The following is a 19582-nucleotide window of genomic DNA, read 5'->3' as shown; positions in this document are numbered from 1 at the left end:
AGGATGACCCTGCTACGTAATCCACTATTGCAGGTTAGTGTGAAGGTATCTGCCGGAAGATGCTTGCGGATCTCAAGTATTCTACCTGGGGTGACCTCTATATAGGGGGGCGGTTCCGTACCAGGGAGCAATTCTTCGCTGCGCACCCGCCAACAATAATGGACACATTCCTGTACACCCGGCTCCGCCAGAGTGTCAGAGCTGCTACCTCTACATTTCCTGAAGAACCAGCTGTGTTGGCTCCTCTGCATGCTTTCTTACAGACAGACCCCCCCTAAGCATACCATATCCCTGCTATACAAGCACACGCAAGCTGCAGCCCCATCTCGTCCTGTCGGAGCCAGACGGGAGTGGGATAAGGACTTAGAATCACCATTGACGGATGATCAATGGGAAAGCAGCTGTGTGCAGACGTTCGCCATCACTGGTAATAGTAGATTGCGCCTAATCCACTTAAACTTTTTACACAGATTGTACCATATCCCGGCCAAGCTCTATAGATTTCGTCTTAGGGACACTGACAGCTGCGCTCGGTGTGGCAGGGAGGGGGCGGACTTCCTGCACTTGGCATGGAGTTGTCCCCCGGTGGAGGCATTTTGGGCACGAGTGTTTGGGAGCCTTTCGGACATGTTGGGTATTCAGCTGACGCCTTGTCTACTGGTGGCTCTCTTGGGGCTGCTGCCGGACATCAACACCCCACATAAAAAGTTCCTTGCTATGGGGTTGCTTCTAGCAAAACGACATGTGGCATGCAGGTGGGGGAGAGGACGTGCTCCTAAATTCAAGTGCTGGGTACACACAATGGCCACTTGGCAAGAAAATATGAGCTCCTATGCAGAACTGTTGCCTGCAAAATCACGTCCGAGGGATATTTGGGGCCCACTCACTTCTTACTTGCTTGCGCAGGAGGAGGAGCGCGAGAGAGAGGCAGAAAGTGCGGCATTGGGGGCGGAAGGAGAGGCTGCTCCTGAGGATGGCTCTCCCGCCTCTTAGATGGGATAGTTTAATAACGCGCACCATACTATGTTGCTGTCAGGGAAAAGGTGGTGGCTCTTTAGAATCGCCAGGTCTGCATTGCCACGACAGATGGGGATGGGGGTTTGAACTGCAGTGGGGAGGTGAGAGATAAATGTGCTTCTGTAAACCGTCTCATCTGCTCCATGTACAGTACGCTGATGTTAATTGCCTGCACGACATGTTGCCTTGCTTTTCTAGCCAGGACTGGACTGTAATGCGAGACTGCTTAACCCACATCGATGGCACTCGGGGGGGGGGGGGGGGGGGAGGGGGGGGAGGAGTTGATGTTATTAACGAGTTGTTGCGGGAAGGTGCCACACAAGTGGAATACTATGTAACTTATGACTTGTCGATCTCATATTGCACTGATGTACCGCGCAATTGATCAATAAAGGTTTTTGAAAATTTAAAAAAAAAAAAAAGTATATGAAACTGGGGGGACTCAATGTGCTTGACCTTGGTCTGCTGCTGTATGTTTTCTTGTGTAAAGTTAAAATAAGAATCACATTACTTAGAGCGCCAGTAGGACATCACTCATGATGAAACAGTCCTGGGTCCCATGCACTCCAAACTTACTGAATATAAAGAGAGGAAAGAGAATTGAATTTGAGTAAACATAGCCTGGCAAGAAAATACGGGGAAAGCGACAGATCAGGACATACCCTGGCTACATTAATAAAATCTCAATAGGCAGTGACCTACATAAGCAAAACCAAAGGGGATGATGGACGGAGTGTTGAACATTGCAAGCACTCACCCCCAGTCAACTGATCTTGGTTTAATCCATCATCAATCTTTAGCTCACTCCGCCACCCCAGTTCAGACATGGCCATATGCAAATCAGTCTGACCCTGTGCCTCATGGGAACAGTCCAGCCCGAACTACCAAGCCATGTCTTCCCTGGAACGAAACTAGCATCCTGGGACAGGTTTCTGGCTAATCAGCAGTCATCAGCCAGGCTAGCTTGAATCCAGTGGCAAAGTGAGCAAGGGACCCACATCTGGGCATACCGTGCCAACTTAGGGCGAACAAAGCAAACACAAGGAGATAATGGACTGAGTGCTAACATTGAAAGCTGTAGTTATTTATGTATGTGAATGTGCATAATGTGAAAATGTACTTATGGTTGTTTGCCAGAATAGCTGACTAAGATAAAAAAAAAGGAGATTGCGTGTCAGGCCAGATTTACACCATTACATATAAGCATTGACTGCATCAGCATATGTGCACCATAACTATCATTGACCTAGCACATTTTCTGATTTGCACCACGACTGAGATATCAAATGTGCAATGTGTTCATCATTACACATTAATGCCCTGTAAAGATCACTTTTTAACTCACTAATACTGCCACACATTTCCAATCAAATCAAATCAGGAAATCCATTTAATTCTCTACAATTTATCTGCTCCTTCCTCTATATTCCAGCACAAGCATGCAGTACCATAGTTTGTAACTGCAGGCCCCTTTGAAGTTAGCAAAACGGGTGCAGTACCTCAGGTTGTTATTAAAGGTCCCTGTAAACTGAGCAGGAGCATGCAATTTGAAATAGTTTATACACCTGCACCTTACTAAATTAAATCACAGCACTTAAAAACACGTTTAAATATATACCATTTTACCAAAAACAAACATGTGAAACAGGAACGTTCAAACACTGTGGTCAATTTTCCTACATGTTAATGAACAAGTTACTTTTCTTTGGTAACGCCTTATCACCACTCCAGATTCTTTTTCGTAACTTTCCATACCAGGAGCGCAGAGCCACTTAGAACACTGACCACTGGTGGGCTAAACAAGAGCCCTGAAAAGGGAAAAGGCCTGTACCTAAAAATCCATCCGCAGTCTGGGAGGGTGGGTGTCAGGGATTGGCAATGGGAAGGAGTCCATGGGTGGATAGACATAATACCAGATGAGGCGTTACAGAAGGTAACTAACTAGTTAATCTGATAGACTTCTTGCCACAGATTCCATACATTAAATAGATACCCAATTGATACCTCCCCAGAGGTGGGTCTGCGAACCAGATTTAGAAGTATGGGTGCAACGCTACCATCCAGTCTCCCAGGTCCAGGGCAGAGAGGACTTGAGCAAGCATGAGCCTTTTCAATCTCTCCCTTTTCAGGAAGAAATTGAGAGGGATTAAGTCTAGGATACAACAAAGGCTTCGGCCCCTTTTAGGTAAGAGAAAGTAACCAGAATAACTACAACCTGCTTCTGATGCCGGTACACTCTCTATGGCTCCCTTGGTCAAGACAGCAGCAACTTCTTGACTGAGTAATGAGATGTGGTCCTCCGTCAGTTTATCGCAAATAGGCGGCATGGGAGGAGTGGTAGCCACAAAGAAGTGGGAAGAGCCCCTTTTGGATAATCTGGAGAGCCCAGCAGATGTTATTCATGTCCAGTTGTGCAGGTGATGGCATATTCTGCCTCCTGTCAAGTGAACGTGGCGGTCGTAGAGTAAACTAAAGGGGCTTGGATGTCGCAAATGTTGCTATTGCAAGTCCTATATCTAACAAATGTTTTAAAAAGAAAAAAGGGGGCTTGGAGACTACAGCTGCTTGGGAGATTGTTGGGGGGGCGGGGCAGGTGGGGTGGACCTGCCCGACCTCGGTCTACCCGACACACAAGGCCTGTAGATGCGGTGTGCTAAGCCACGCAAAGACTAAGATATAAGCTGGACGTGGTGGCTGGGTGGTTGGAGACGTGGCTGGAAACCCCTTCTGTGGCCACGAAAGGAGCACAAGCCATACAGTTGCCGGTAAGGGGCCACTGAAAGGCCAAAAGGACCTGGCCATAACCCTGCTGTCCTTGAAGCAATCTAGTGCGAAGTTGTGCAACTTCGAAGAGACAAAGGGCATGTCCATGAGCGAGGTCTGGTCATCCCTAGAAAAGCTGTATGGCAGCTGACTATAAATCCGCTCTGCCTAGCGAATCAACTGTATCCAGCCCACAGCATATGGTGAACATTTCTGCATCACTCCCATCACCAAAAGCTTGAGAGAGTACGGACCGGGCCTCCTCTGAGACCATAAGCAGCTCTGCACAACAGAGTCCCAGAGCAAGTGGGAGTATCAGCCCAAAAGGCCATGCCTGGCTAGTGGATGAGAACATTTTTCTTCCCAAAGGTATTCAGCTTCTTGGGTTCCCTGCCCGTGGTAATGATAGGGAATGCACAGGGATTCACTTTGGAAGAGGAGGGTTGAACCACCAAGCTGTCCAGGTGGGGGTTGTTGTGAGGAAATTGGGGTACATGGGGTGGGGCAACGCTTTCTTTGTAGCGATATGTTTTACTAAGTGATTTCAATAAAAGCGCGTAATAAATAATGCGGTCATACACGCTGGCATATTCAAAATCAAACTCTAAAAAGCAAGGGCAGTTGAGTTCGTCATATAAACGTTTTGTTTCAGATTCATGCCTACTATAGCAGACTTTTCAGAGAAAAAAAAACATGCAAAAACATGCTCACGCTGTAGATTGTGGTCATTTTTACTGTAGTTATCAAACACTCTAGCATTACAACGAGCTGTTAAATTCCTCTCTGGAGAAAGAGCAAGCAATTTTAAGACTTTCAACAGGTCAAGTCCCAACATGCAGGAGCAGAATGCATTACCTCATTTGGTCCGTGTTAACAGCTTTCTTTTGCTCACAGCATGAACACCAGACTTAAACACAGTTTTGACTTCCTAGGGTCGCTTTATCTGCGTTCTGCCACAAGAAGAAGTTACTGGTTTCCTCTTGTAGACAAACAATAGAATGCCAGTTAGCCATGGGAAACAGCCTTACATTTTTATACACAATTGGTTTGACTCCCTAATTATGTGCGTTCACAAGAATTTGATTAAAAAAAACCAAAAAAACAAAGGGATGAAGAACATAGTGAAACGTAACAAACCAACTCGAGAAATCCGAAAGCGGTTTCAACCCAAAGGGTTGCCCATAATTGATAGCAGCCCTTTTCCTGAACTTTTTCATCGACACAAATAGGGTGTTCCGCACTCAGTAACAAAAGGGGAAAAACAGTACAAAAATATAGATGCTAAATTCAATGTAGCAGTAAATATTAAAAGCACTTAAATTAATTGCTAACGTTAGCAAACTGCACTTCCAAAATATGTACACACCTTTGTACTGAAATTGCGTTTAGCTAGTATTTACTACCTCATCTGAAAACTATATTTTTTAGTCTGGGCTAGAATCAAACGTAAGGAAATGCTCATCTAATCAAAAGGCCAGTGTCAGCCGGTAGTTTCCAAGCAGGGAGCGGAGCACATGTACACTAACACCCATGCATTCACACACAGTCTTCATGTTTGGAAAAAAGGGGAGGGGGAGGTTAATCCATCTTGCAATACCAGATTTAGAGATAAGATTGCCTTTGTGAGGTGTAGGAAATGCAACAAACTGTGGTTTTGTCTTACGAACATCCTTTTTCCTTTCAATATAATACAATAACGATCTTCTGACATCAAGAGTATGAAGATCTTTCTGCTACAGTGTCAAGTTTTTTCCCTCGGCAGAGACGGACGCACTTCAAACGCGCAAGATTTAAAGCACCCGTGGGGCTCTTCAAATGTCGTGACTGTGATTCTCCTTAAAAGTAATCTTGAAGCTCATCTGGGCCCAAGCTAAATAACTATTCAAATCCCTGATTCAAGAGGCGATATCTAAAAGGGTGAAACCTTCACCCCTTTCGAAGTGCCATCAACCCGCTCTCTGCTTTTGGAGCCTACGGGCCCACCTACTGTATCTCCACTACCCAGTTGAGGGTGGCATATGGTGCCCCACACACAGTCCTGAGGAAGACCTCTGTGTGAGGACCTAAGCAGCCTACTTTGTATTGGGGTCGAAACGTCGACGTCATCGTTTTGTGCCAGTTTGGTCAACAGGGCTTTTTCACTGTGCCAGTGTATTTCAAACAATGGCTATGTATTTGTCATAAATTCAACTGTGAGGCTGAAAAAGCCATTTTTATTGTAAATAATGGTGTGGGATATATTGTGACTATGTTTCCTCTCACTCTTCCCACCCTCATTTGATGCACACAACCCTTTGTTCCCTCCTTTCTCCCCTTCTATGTGTGGCACTTTTATGGTACGTTTTTCCAGACGATTTGCTAGTTTGTGAGAACCCTAGGTGCTCACTATGATTAAATAATAATGAACAAAGAACTATTGAGTACAAGTGAATTAATGCCTGTCAGTATTTAACTGTGTCTGTTCTTTAGAATTGATTTACTGGGACCCACCTTTCAACTGTACTGTTTTGTACCCAGGTCCCAGTGGCTTATGTGGGTTTACCCTGGTTTATAACCCTGGTTGATATGAAAGGCAGAAACCACTTTGGGAAGGATTTTGGTTGGTGCCAAGAACTACTTTATCTTTATGAAGATGAAAGAATAGTTCTTCTAAGGTTAATGCTTGTAGCTCACCAACTCTCCTCAATGAAGTGATTGCAATGAGGAAGGCAAGGTGCCATTAAAGAAACTTAACGGACAGTTGTGTAATGGCTCAAAAGGTGGACCCATGAGCAGTGTAAGCACAATGTTTAGATTCCAAACTGGTGCAGGAGGTACCTTAGCTAGTATTAACTCTTTTAATAAGCTTTAGTTACGGGGACTTTGAACAAAGATAGATGCTGCTTGTTTTGCGAATATGCAGCTACTGCCGCAAGATGCAATCAAACTGAAGTGCAGGCCAGACCAGCATACTTTAGATGCAAAAATTAACCAATGATATTTTGAATCGAGTAATCTAGTGGATCAATATTGTTATTGCTACAATATATAACACATCTTTTCCATTTTTCTGCATAACATGCTCTTGTAGTAGGCCTTCTTGCTTCCTTGAGAATAGTCATACACTCTGGTGGCAAGTTTAGATAACCAAACTAGGACTTCAGGAGCCAAATAGCTAGACCGAGCTCCTTGGGGTTGGGGTGTCTGACTTCTCCATGGTTCTGCGTGAGAAGGCTAGAATTGAGATGTAGCTTTTGATGTGGAACCACTGATTGTTCCAAGAGTGTAGTGAACTACGGTTGATGGGCTCAAGTGGGAGCCACTAGGAAACAGTGCGAGGAATGTTTGCCTAGGCCTCCGAACCAGAAATCGAAAGAAAGGGAGAGGCGGAAAAACATAGGCAAATATCCCTAACCAATTCATCCATAGAGATAGATAGAGGGTGTGGTAATCTGGAGGCGAAGTTTTGGGCCTTTTGAGTTGTCCACTGTGGCAAACAAATTTATTTGTGGGAATCCCCATTGTTGAAAGTACGGAAGTAGAACTTGGGGATGAAGTTCCAGCTCCTGTATTTGTTGCAGCCTTCTGCTGAGGAGGTTGGCAATTGGATTGTTCACTCCTAGGAGGTGCTCTGCCAGAAGATGAACTCTGATGAATTGCCCAACGCCAAATGGTATGAGAGAGGCATGACAATTACAGAGAATGTGCCCCCCTGTTTTTGTACGTAGTACACAGCTATCATATTGTCAGTGCGGGCTAGGACAATTTTCCCTAGGAGGTGAGACTGAAAAGATTTTAGTGCCAGATAAACAGCTAGAAGCTATAGATAGTTGATGTGAAGAGTTCTGTACTTGTTGTCCCAAAGACCTAGAATTGTCAAATTGTGAAGATAGGTACCCCAACCTGTGAGAGATGCATCTGCTGTTAGCGCGATCTGTGGAACAGGGTCGATGAAGGGCCACCCATTTGATAAGGGGTCATCTTGCTGTTTTGCACAAAGGGATATTCACGGAGGAGCTTACCTGTCGCCCATCAACTACTCGGCGCACCCGCTTCGCGGGTGCCCCTTCGCCCGTTCTTGAGGAGCGGTTCACAGACAACGATTGGGAGGAGTCCGGAGGCGGGAAACCTGCGGCTGGTGTGTGGCTGCAGCGGGGCTGCGAGCGTGCGGGGACTTCATTGCCCAGAAGTCCCTGCCAGACCGTCAACGAGCTTCCGGTCCGCTCTCCCTGCTGCCCCGCCCCCCATCCGCCCTCCTGAGGCTTAAAAACACCTCATTGCCACGAAATCAAGTGGGTCATCTTGCTGTTTTGCACAAAGGGATATTCACGGAGGAGCTTACCTGTCGCCCATCAACTACTCGGCGCACCCGCTTCGCGGGTGCCCCTTCGCCCGTTCTTGAGGAGCGGTTCACAGACAACGATTGGGAGGAGTCCGGAGGCGGGAAACCTGCGGCTGGTGTGTGGCTGCAGCGGGGCTGCGAGCGTGCGGGGACTTCATTGCCCAGAAGTCCCTGCCAGACCGTCAACGAGCTTCCGGTCCGCTCTCCCTGCTGCCCCGCCCCCCATCCGCCCTCCTGAGGCTTAAAAACACCTCATTGCCACGAAATCAAGTGGGTCATCTTGCTGTTTTGCACAAAGGGATATTCACGGAGGAGCTTACCTGTCGCCCATCAACTACTCGGCGCACCCGCTTCGCGGGTGCCCCTTCGCCCGTTCTTGAGGAGCGGTTCACAGACAACGATTGGGAGGAGTCCGGAGGCGGGAAACCTGCGGCTGGTGTGTGGCTGCAGCGGGGCTGCGAGCGTGCGGGGACTTCATTGCCCAGAAGTCCCTGCCAGACCGTCAACGAGCTTCCGGTCCGCTCTCCCTGCTGCCCCGCCCCCCATCCGCCCTCCTGAGGCTTAAAAACACCTCATTGCCACGAAATCAAGTGGGTCATCTTGCTGTTTTGCACAAAGGGATATTCACGGAGGAGCTTACCTGTCGCCCATCAACTACTCGGCGCACCCGCTTCGCGGGTGCCCCTTCGCCCGTTCTTGAGGAGCGGTTCACAGACAACGATTGGGAGGAGTCCGGAGGCGGGAAACCTGCGGCTGGTGTGTGGCTGCAGCGGGGCTGCGAGCGTGCGGGGACTTCATTGCCCAGAAGTCCCTGCCAGACCGTCAACGAGCTTCCGGTCCGCTCTCCCTGCTGCCCCGCCCCCCATCCGCCCTCCTGAGGCTTAAAAACACCTCATTGCCACGAAATCAAGTGGGTCATCTTGCTGTTTTGCACAAAGGGATATTCACGGAGGAGCTTACCTGTCGCCCATCAACTACTCGGCGCACCCGCTTCGCGGGTGCCCCTTCGCCCGTTCTTGAGGAGCGGTTCACAGACAACGATTGGGAGGAGTCCGGAGGCGGGAAACCTGCGGCTGGTGTGTGGCTGCAGCGGGGCTGCGAGCGTGCGGGGACTTCATTGCCCAGAAGTCCCTGCCAGACCGTCAACGAGCTTCCGGTCCGCTCTCCCTGCTGCCCCGCCCCCCATCCGCCCTCCTGAGGCTTGATAACAACATTCTACTCCCGCAGCGCGGGACGCAGCCCGGACGAAGACCGGACAAAGAGCGGGCCGTTTGTGGCCGTTCGTGGGCGGCTGTGGTCGGGGCGGGCCCCCTCCCTAATTCGAGCTGACTGGAACAGGCTACATATTCAGCTGGTACTGTGAGTACATGCACCCTTGCCAACCGGTGTCCTGCTCACATAACATTGGCCGCCCATTTCTTGAGTACAAACATTGTAGTGTGTGTTGGACATTTTTATTGATATTTATCCTCCTGTTATAAACGGTGGTTCTTCTGTTTCCTATTCTGTGAGCTTGATCGCCTGTTTGTTCATTCCCCAAATCATGACCTCCTTAAGGTCTGGCAGGAAGGTGGCTAGAAACAGCGTAGGGGGTCAGGTTACAGGGACCCTTGACAATTTTATTACTAGAGCTGCTCGTGTTCTCGAACACGAAATTTTGTTAACGGAAAAAAGACTGTCCCTAGAACTTTCTGCCAAAAGTTCATCCCTTGGCAATATCATGTTGGCTGTCTCGCCTGAAAACAGCCAACCTCAAATTCCTTCTATTTTGTCTGGTGATACTTTAAATGTACTACCAGACACTCTTGACCATTGCCCGTTGGTGGATATTCAGGAGATAACTAGTATCCCTGATACTAGTAGCGACCAAACCACTGACAGTACTGATATCCCGCAACCTACCACTGTCCAGCAAATTACAGGAACAATGACCCAGGTCCCTAGGCCCAGGCATATTCCAAGTAAAAGGAAACGTTTGGGAGCACCCCCTAAGGGGAAACGAGCCAAAATCCCCAAAGCGTCCAATCCACACAAATCTGTACCCACTAGCGAAGTCCTAAATCCTGCTATGTCTGCTAGTTTACATTTGGCGTCTGGTGCATTGAAGTCCCCGTTCCCTCCCCCTGTTCAATCTAACGCAGACTCTTCTACCTTCGATCTTCTCAAGCCTATAGAGAAGTTATTTAAATCATTACTCCTCCCATTATTAGAGCGAGTTACGCGTCTAGCCTCTGCACTCGAGAAGCTAGAGGGTATGGTATCTGCTAACACGTCCCTGCTAGAAAAGATTGCAGTGTCTTCTATTGGTCATGCACCCTCCTCTAACAACGACATTGTCGATAATTCTAGGCTTGCCTCCACTGCCCATCCACCCTTGGATGGAGTAATACCCAGCATTCCGACACACAATGTCCAGGAGGTAGACGTTCCATGTCCTCAGGCTAACACTGAAGCCCCGAGAGAAACTGTTTGTAATACCAACCCAGAGGCAGCTGCTTTATACCAATACTTTCCGTCTATCAATCTCCCACCTGAGTCGCAGCCATATACCATCATACTGCTGGATGTACCCCGGCTTCCACAGTCAAAGTCCGAGTGCCATAGTGACTTAAAGAATAAAGTCTCACATTGGCTAAATACCAACAGGCCATTACCTATTGGTCTGCGGACTGAAATATTGACCGTCCGCAGGGTAAGTTGGTTGGGCACTAGAGTTAAACAGGTGCAGGGTGATTGTGTGATTATAAATTTTCGCGACCCGAGAGCTGTCAGGCATATCTGCTCCTTTTCCAATACCTTGAAAGGGACTGGCATTTCTACAGTGGATTTGTCATATTTTTTTCCATACAAACCCGCTGTCACTACACGTGATATGTCCTATGTCTGGGAAAGGGTACAAAGGCCTTCATATCACCAGTTAAGGCCGGATTTCCATCTCCCCTTGTCAAACTTCTACACACCCTTGAGTTCATTAGATGGGGTTGACTGACAGTCACCCCACCTGGTAGATTCGAATAACTTGGGGGAAGTTTGTTTTAGTTTAGTTAACCCAGTGCAAGTAAGGAGTGGGTGTTCCCGGGGTGCCCGAGTTGGCTTGGTAAATATGTCTTCCAGTACTCTGTTTTCCCACCCTACTGGCCAGTCTCTCCCCCCCATTGACCCTTCCCTAACTGACAGCGAGACTAGGGGCCCCATTAATACCGATATCACCCCGACATCTGTAGTACCATGCACAATGCCATCTAGTTCTATGCCCCTGACCCTGGTTTCGTGGAATGTTGCGGGCCTTGGTACCAGGGTATCCTCTGAAGAATGGGTAGGCTGGGTCGACACCCATGATATCCTGGTTTTCCAGGAGACATGGGCTGTGGACCCGATCTATCTCCCAGGGTTTGTGAATTTTTTCAAGGGGGCTATTCGTGGCACTAGGGGCCGCCCGTCTGGTGGCCTTTGTATCTGGGTTAAGCAATCCCTTGGGTATTCAATCAAGGAAATAGCTATTGATAGCCCTGACCTACTAATTATTTCCTTGCAACATGACAATGATCCTGTAGTCCTAATTGTTAACGTCTATAATAGAGGCCTCCCTGGGGGACGTGGCACCAATACCTTTTTACTATTAGACGGGTTTCTGGACACTATTGACATGTATACAAATGTTCTGATTGTGGGTGATCTAAACTGTTGTTTTGAACCTCTGCTCTCTACTCTAGACTCATTAACCTGGGAAGTAGACGCAATTTTAAATATTCCTTCCCTCGATCTCCCACCTATTAAGAGGTGGACAGAGTCAGCCACTCAGTGGATGGGACTATGTTTGGAGCGGGGATTCAGGGCCGCCAACGGGAGGACTGCCTCTGACAGGGGTGGAAAGATGACGTTCTCAGACGGCCGTCGTTGTAGCAGCAGAATTGATTATGCTCTAGTTAAAATCGAGTTCTGGTTCACTCTAAGTGATATGGCGATATTAGACCGCCCGGAGAGTGACCACAACCCGCTGGTTTTAAGTCTCTTACTCTGCTCAGCCCAGAGAGCCAAACCAACAGAATTAGTCACTGCGGAAGCCGTCTTAACTAATGACCAACGGCGGGTACGTTGGGACAAAGTTGCAATGGATGCTGAATTATTGTTCAGGATTAGCTCCATGGTATCCGGTGCTCTGGCGGACATTCAGTCCCTTCAGTACACCGAGGATGTGACAGGTAAAGCAACATGCATACATGATCATCTTTTCTCTGGCCTTAAATCCCTTTTTTTAAAACCTTGTAAGGCCAAGAAATCCATAGCTCCAAAACCATTGTCCTGGTACAATAAAACTTGTCGAGAATCTTTTAGCAAATTAAAATCTGCCATTGCTAATAAAGAACCAGATAATGTTAGATTGGCCAGGATAAATTATAAAAAGGCAAAGGCCAAGGCCAAACAGGAGTGGGATAACGATCACTGGAACAACCTCTTGGCTGCTAGTAAGCACCGGAACCTATCCCTCTTCTGGCATACTATTAAGTGGGGTAACAGCCAGAATAGTCAGGTCCCCTCTAATCATGTTCCCCCGGAAGCCTGGGTGACCCACTTTGAATCCCAATTTTCAGATCCCACAGTTGTCGAGGGGCCTGCCCCAGTTATAACGGGGGACCCTTTCCTCCCCATAACTTTAACTTTTGACTGCGCTGAGGTCAAACAGGCTTTGAGCAAGGTTTCAAGTGGCAAGGCGCCGGGCATGGACTGCGTTCCCGCAGATCTCTTTAAATCTGACACAGTGAACTGGGTGCCCTACATCGCACACTTTGCCAATGCCGTAGCCAGAGGGGCAGATATTCCCGATTCTTGGGGGGGGGCCGAGATTCTCCCCATTTTTAAAAAAGGTGACCGTTCACGCCCGGGGAACTACCGCCCAATTAGTCTTATTGACTCGGTCCAGAAAATTATCGCCAGAATGATCTTGGCACGAATCCAGGCTTGGATTGAGCAGGAGGATATCATCTCTCCTCTCCAAGCCGGTTTTAGACCGTGTACTAGTACCATCGATCAGGCATTCAAATTCCAACTGACTGTCTGGAAAACGGTCTATTTGTGTGGCGGTACTTTATATGCTGCCTTTGTAGATCTTCGGTCAGCATTTGACCTAGTCAATAGAACTAAACTTTGGAGCGTACTGGCGGAGCTTGGGCTTCCCCCAGCCCTTTTGAATATCATCATTAGGCTCCATGACAACAACTACGCACAAGTCCGCTGGGGAAAACAGGGCCAGGTTACTGGACGGTTCAGGGTCAATCGGGGTGTCAGGCAGGGGTGTGTACTTGCTCCCACATTGTTTTTATTGTTCATTAACAGTGTTGTTAAGTACTACTCCAATACATCGACGGACGCTCCCACGCTTGGAGGTATTAAAATCCCACTCCTTATGTTCGCTGATGACACCCTACTTCTCTCTCAGACTCTATCTGGACTACAGGCGGCACTTAATGTTTTTACACATTTTTGTTCCGATTTTGACCTGGCGGTCAACGTGTCCAAAACCAAGTATATGGTTTTTAATAAAGGGAGAGGCATAAAGGGACATGTTTTTATGGACAAAGCTCTGCTTGAGCGTACACACGTTATGACCTATCTAGGGGTAGTTTTCGAAAATAAGCTGGACTGGAGGCCGCAAATTGATGTTTTATCTCTAAAATTTGCCCAGCTTTCTGGTTGCCTAGTTAAAGAACATAAGCAATCAAAGTCGAGAATGATGGGCCCCCCCATTAAAATTTTTAATGCGAGGATAAACTCTGCAATCCTCTATGGTGCTGAGCTCTGGGGCTTTGCAGATCTTTCTCCTTTGGTAAAGGCACAACATAAATTTTTTAGATTACTCACGGGCCTTCCATGTTCTACTCCAGTTAAACCTCTCCTGCTGGATCTGGGCTGTCATTCGTTTGATGACATTGCGAGGTTTAAGCCACTGGCCTTCTGGAGGCGTTTATGGACTGTCCCTGAGCTGGCCCTCTATGCAAAGGCCTTCCTTGATGTACGCTCTATTCTAGGGGCTGGCAACATACCATGGTTCAAACAGACCAGGCAGCTCCTGGAATCTATGGGATTGGGCAACTTATGGACCGACCCGGTTAATAACCCCTTTCCCTCTAAGAAAGACTTCAAGAGTCTCTACTGGTCTATGGTGCAGCAGAAACATATTAATTCAGTTACTGCAGAGTCCTTGACGGGAAGGTTCCTGGCCCAAAAAAGAACTCCATTCCTCGAGGCATACTGGGATACCATCACTAGACCTTGTGACAGAAAACTTTATCATCAATTCAGGGTAGGCACACTTCAGACTAACCTTTTCACTAAAAAGTGGAAGGGTATGTCTGATGACTCATGTAAAAGTTGCCCTGACTGCATTGATTCTGTTGGTCATATTTTCTTTGCATGTCCCGCCTATGCTGCACCCCGAGCTAAATGGCTCAAGCCCTTATGTCGAACATTGGGCACTAGGCAAGGGTCAGAAGCCCTAGAAATGTTGAGATTTGAGCCCAGTGAATATGTTGCTATTGCTGTTGCTAAGTTCTTGGCTTGGGTTTGGTTTATTAGAAACAAGAGGCATTAAGACATTGACCCATTTTTAAACATTTTGATTATGTTTCCTTTTAAAATCGTGTTTTTTAAAAAATTTGTATCTTTGAAAATATGTACTTTGATTTTTTAATGCTTTGTAAATGTCTTTTATGATGAAATGCATCGACAATAAAGACTAATGAAATGGAAATGGATAAGTTTTGTGTGTTCCGCTATTGCAGAGAGCATAGGGTGCGGCTGTCTACCAACACTAGATATGTTAATTGACCCTGAGACGGATTCCACTGACGTACTAAACACTTTTGTAGAGGACGCATGTGTAACCTTGCATGAGGCACTATTGCAATCTAATCCTTTAGACTGTTTGAGCTGTGTTAAGGCTCTAGGGGCATTTTAAATCATTTTATCCAGCTTTTAACCATCTCTCTGCACTTTGACCGCTTCATTTCCGCTGTATTTCCAGACTTTTAGGAGCTGTGTAAAAGCTCGGGGGGCATTTTAATCGCTTTTGCTATTTTGCACATTGATCTTGCCGCCATTTTGGTTAGCGGGTCTAGTTGCTGGACGCTTACTATAAATGGGCTTGATGAAGCGACCGCGCACAGCGGAGGTGCGCCAAAGGCAAGCCAGTCTACGGCCGTCCGCGTCAGACCGGGGCCCGGGGCCACAACCCCTGCCCATTTCTACACAGGTAAATGTATCTATACATCGGACCAGCTTCAACATTTAAGGGGGGGGTCACTAACAATAACGGTTTACACTCTATTTCTCCTTTTAGTGACGAGTTACTTTGCTCCCTCTGTCCTTTTAAATTCTGCCCATCTTCCAAACCCCAAGTCGCTTCCCCTAACCAGGAACTCTTCAAAATGTTCCTGTTAAATTGTAGGTCGCTATCCAAACACTCAGCAGAAATCTCGATCTTATTAGAAGAACGACGCCCGGAAACTCTGTTTCTAACCGAAACATGGCTCAATGAGTCAGACCCGGACCTCGTTCAAACCCTCCCCCCTGGGTACCACATTCAGAGGCAAGATCGGGAATCAGGCAAAGGTGGTGGTATTGCTATTATATATAAAAGTCAGCTTAAATGTTGCATTACAGCAGGCCCCTTACCAAATTGCGAGAACCTCTCCTTTGCGATAGGATTGTCACCTACTTTCACTTTCTCAGGTATCTATCGATCCCCTGGGGCACATGGAAAATTTTGTAAAGTTCTCCCTGAAATGGCAGCCAACCTAGCCAGCTCTCCCTCAAACTTCACGATATTGGGGGACCTCAATCTTCACTTTGATGACCCCTAAGATTTAGTCACCTCTGAGTTAGTCAATGATCTGGCAGCTTTTCAGCACAAACTAAAAGTTACTGGTCCCACCCACTCCAAAGGCCACTTACTCGACCCTATTTTTCCAATATTGACGAGTTATCAGTGAGGGATCCTATACCTGTGCCTTGGTCAGACCACTTCCTGATTCCCTTTGCCTGGATTACCAAGCGCCCTACCCTTTGTTAGCCCGGTTAGAAGCCAGGAACGTTTATGGTCTAAACTTCCGCTAGAACAATAGATCTCAGTCCTCCAAAATACCAGGCCGATCCTTGAATCTAAACCCATCAGCGCCAACAACAATTTTAACAAGTGGATTGAGTCTTCCTTAGATCATGTTCTCCCCAAAAAGTGTATTTGGAATAAAGCCAGGACTAATATAACGCCGTGGTATTCCCCTAAACGCCGTGAGCATAAACAAGTCTGTAAAAGACTTGAAATAACATGGAGAAAGGACTATTCCTTATCAAACAAACTAAAATATAGGGAGGCCAATAATATTTATAAAGCGGAAATCAAATCTGCACAAGCAACATGCTATGAAGAAAAAATCACCCTGGCATCCAACTCTCCACAGGAAATCTTTCGCATTGCAAAGTCTTCTTATTACAATACCCTGGTTCTTAGACTCAGGAACCTCGGGGTGGCTGGGGGCCCATTGCATGGCTGCAATCCTTCCTGAAAGACAGGTCCTTCCAGGTCTTTGAAGGAGATAATATCTCAAAGCGTACGTCTCTCAGCTGCGGTGTTCCGCAGCGATTGCCCCTTAGTCCCTCTCTGTTTAATGCATATATGAGCCGGCTAGCTGAGATAGTTCTTTTTGGTGTCAAGATAATCACATATGCGGACGATACCCAACTCGTCGTGGCCTTAAACCATTCTGACAACTCCTCCCCCGGTCTAGGCCTAGGAGAAGGTGGCCAAGTGGATGGAGCATTCATATCTGAAATTGAATAGAGATAAGACGGAGTTGATGCTCCTAGGCAACTCCCCTATTTTTAATGCAGGATTGTTGTGGCCAGATTGTCTCAGCCCCGCTCCTGCCCTTAAAAACCAGATCAAAAGCATGGGAATATGGCTTGACTGCGATCTGAATTTCAAGCATCAAGCCTTGAAATTGGCAGCCACTTGCTATGGGATCCTTCGTAAAGTTTATCCTCTTTTACAGTTCCTTGTAAGGGGACTCATGGTCTAGGCTCCAATTCTTTCTTGCCTTGGCTACGGGAATTCCCTTTATTTAGGAGCTCCCCACGCAACCATCTCAAAGCTACAGATTGTGCAAAACTGTGCGTGTATGCACCTATAGATTCCTAACCACCAATCCGCCAAACCAACACTCAAGACCCTTCACTGGCTTCCCATATTGGAGAGAATTAGATTTAAGTCTCTCTGTATCGCGCACAAGTCCTTAGAAGGGAAGGGACCGCCCATCATCTCGCCCTACCATCCTAACAGGTGCCTGCACTCTGACAACCTCCATCTGGCCTTAGTTCCCAGAATTAAAAAAAAGATGACTAGTGGTGGATGTTTGTTTTCCTATAACGCTACCCGGCTGTGGAACGCCCTTCCTCCTCATATTGAGTCCAACCATTTAGCCTTCCGGAAACTTCTCAAAACATGGCAATTCCTTTAGCTCGCCCAGTAATCGGCCATCGACTGTGCACAGCTATTAGCCCTGGGATGCCCTCGGGTAGCTACGCGCTCTATAAATATTTGTTAATTCTTTCATCATTCCTAACAGTTGCAAGAAAGTCCTGACTGTTAAGTATTGATTGATCTGAAACTGTAGTAGCAGAGTTTGAAAACTTCGAATTCTGGCTGCACTGGGAGAGACTAGAAAAATGCAAGAGTTGCTGCCAGATAGGACTGCATTTGAGAATGCGAGACTTCTGTGCACTGATCGTGGAAACCCAATTGGTGGAGTAGACTTATTGTGTTGTAAACACTTTGTGTGCGCTTGCTTTGATGAGCCAGTCGTCTAGGTATATATAAGACATTAATTAATCTGTTGTCTTTCGAGATATGCTGCTACTACTGCTAGACGTTTTGTGAATACTCTGGGAGCAGTAGTTACACCGAATGGGACTACTTTGAACTGAAAGTGTTTTTCTGCTATCACAAATCTGAGATATTTGCGATGTGCCGGGTGAACCAGACTGTGAAAGTATGCGTCTTAAGTCCAGTGTGGACAGAAAATCACCTTGTTATAGAAGTGGAAGTACTTTTTGAAGTGTGACCATGTGGAAATGTTCTGCTAGTATGCACAGATTTAACGTTCTTAGATCCAAAATTGGTCTTAGGGAGCCATCCTTTTTGGGGATTCCAAAGTACAGAGAGTAAACCCCTGAACTTTGGTACTGTAACGGAACTGGTTCTATGGCTCCTTTTGCTGAAAGAGCGTGTACCTCTTGTTTGGGAAGCTGCAGGTGCTCTGATGCGAGTGTGTGCAAGGTGGAATACTGGGAGGATTGCTGGTGAGCTCCAGGCAGGGCCAGACTGGGACCAGAAACCAGTGGTGGCAAACTGTTCAGCTGTCACCCCCCGCCCCCCCCCCCCCCCAGGTGAGGGGGAGTGCAGCCAAGCAGTTTGCGAGGGCCGGTTTCGGAAAGTTTTGTTACAGGGGGCCGATATTGCCGACCCACGGTAACAAAACCGGCCCCCTAGGGGCCCATAACCGGCCCCCACCCTAGCGGCCTACCACGGAAATGCCCGGTGCCCGCTGTGGGCAGTCCGGCCCTGGCTCCAGGCAATAACTATGTCGGATAATGTCTAACACCCATTTGTCTGAGGTTATGGATTTCCGAATGGGGAAAAATTGTTGAATTCTTGCCCAGACAGGAGTTAAATGATAGAGGGGGAAGTGTAGGCAACTCACAGTTTATTGGGGGAAGGAGAGTTACACGTTGGCATGTTCATACCCCTACCTCTGAAATGGTTTCCTCTGTACCATCCTCTGTAGAAGCCTCTAGAGGAAGAGGGTTACATGTTGGACTTATATGAGGTAGCATTTGGGTCTGAGGATGTAGTTTTGGACCCTGCCCTATAAAATGAGTGGCGAAAGGAGCCTCTGCTTGATGGAGACTGAAGCACTCCCATGGATTTCTCCACATACGTGTCTTTTTACATCTTTCATAGAGCCTCATCAACTTGAGGTCTGAAAAGATGTTGCTTGTCAAAGTGGGCATTTAACATAGATTGCTGGACCTCTGGTTTAAAACCAGAAATCCAAAGCCAGGCATGCAGACGTAAAAGAATGCTGGTGTTAACTTCTCTCACTGCAGTGTCAGCAGTATCTAGAGCACATCTAATAGAAGAATTAGATATACGTTTTCCTTGTTGGACTAGCTCTTGTGCTTTTTTCTTGTGCTCGTCTGGGAGGTATTGAAATAGGCCTTCCCTCTCATTCCAGCCTGTCATGCCTAGCTAGTAGGCACTGTGTGTTGGCAATACGACAATGGTTAGCAGCTTGAGCAGCCACTCTTACCAGGGTCAAATAATTTAGACTCTTTATCAGGGGGGAGGTGCATCTCTAGACGTCTGAGAGTTTGCTCTTTTATGAGCATTAGAAACTGACAGTGAGTTTAAGAGTAGCCGTCCTATAA

The 19582-nt window shown here is 47.1% G+C and overlaps 1 protein-coding gene across 8 annotated transcripts in view; it reads right to left on the bottom strand.

Moving 5' to 3' along the window:
• FRYL (FRY like transcription coactivator) overlaps positions 1-19582 on the bottom strand; it is a 2516714-nt gene that overhangs the window by 2396567 nt on the left and 100565 nt on the right. The gene's annotated exons all lie outside the window — the stretch shown is intronic.

Source organism: Triturus cristatus, chromosome 2_2, assembly GCF_964204655.1.
Source record: "Triturus cristatus chromosome 2_2, aTriCri1.1, whole genome shotgun sequence".
Taxonomy (NCBI): Eukaryota; Metazoa; Chordata; class Amphibia; order Caudata; family Salamandridae; genus Triturus; species Triturus cristatus.
The sequence above is the reverse complement of the archived record's forward strand: the minus strand, read 5'-3'. Positions and strand labels throughout refer to the sequence as shown.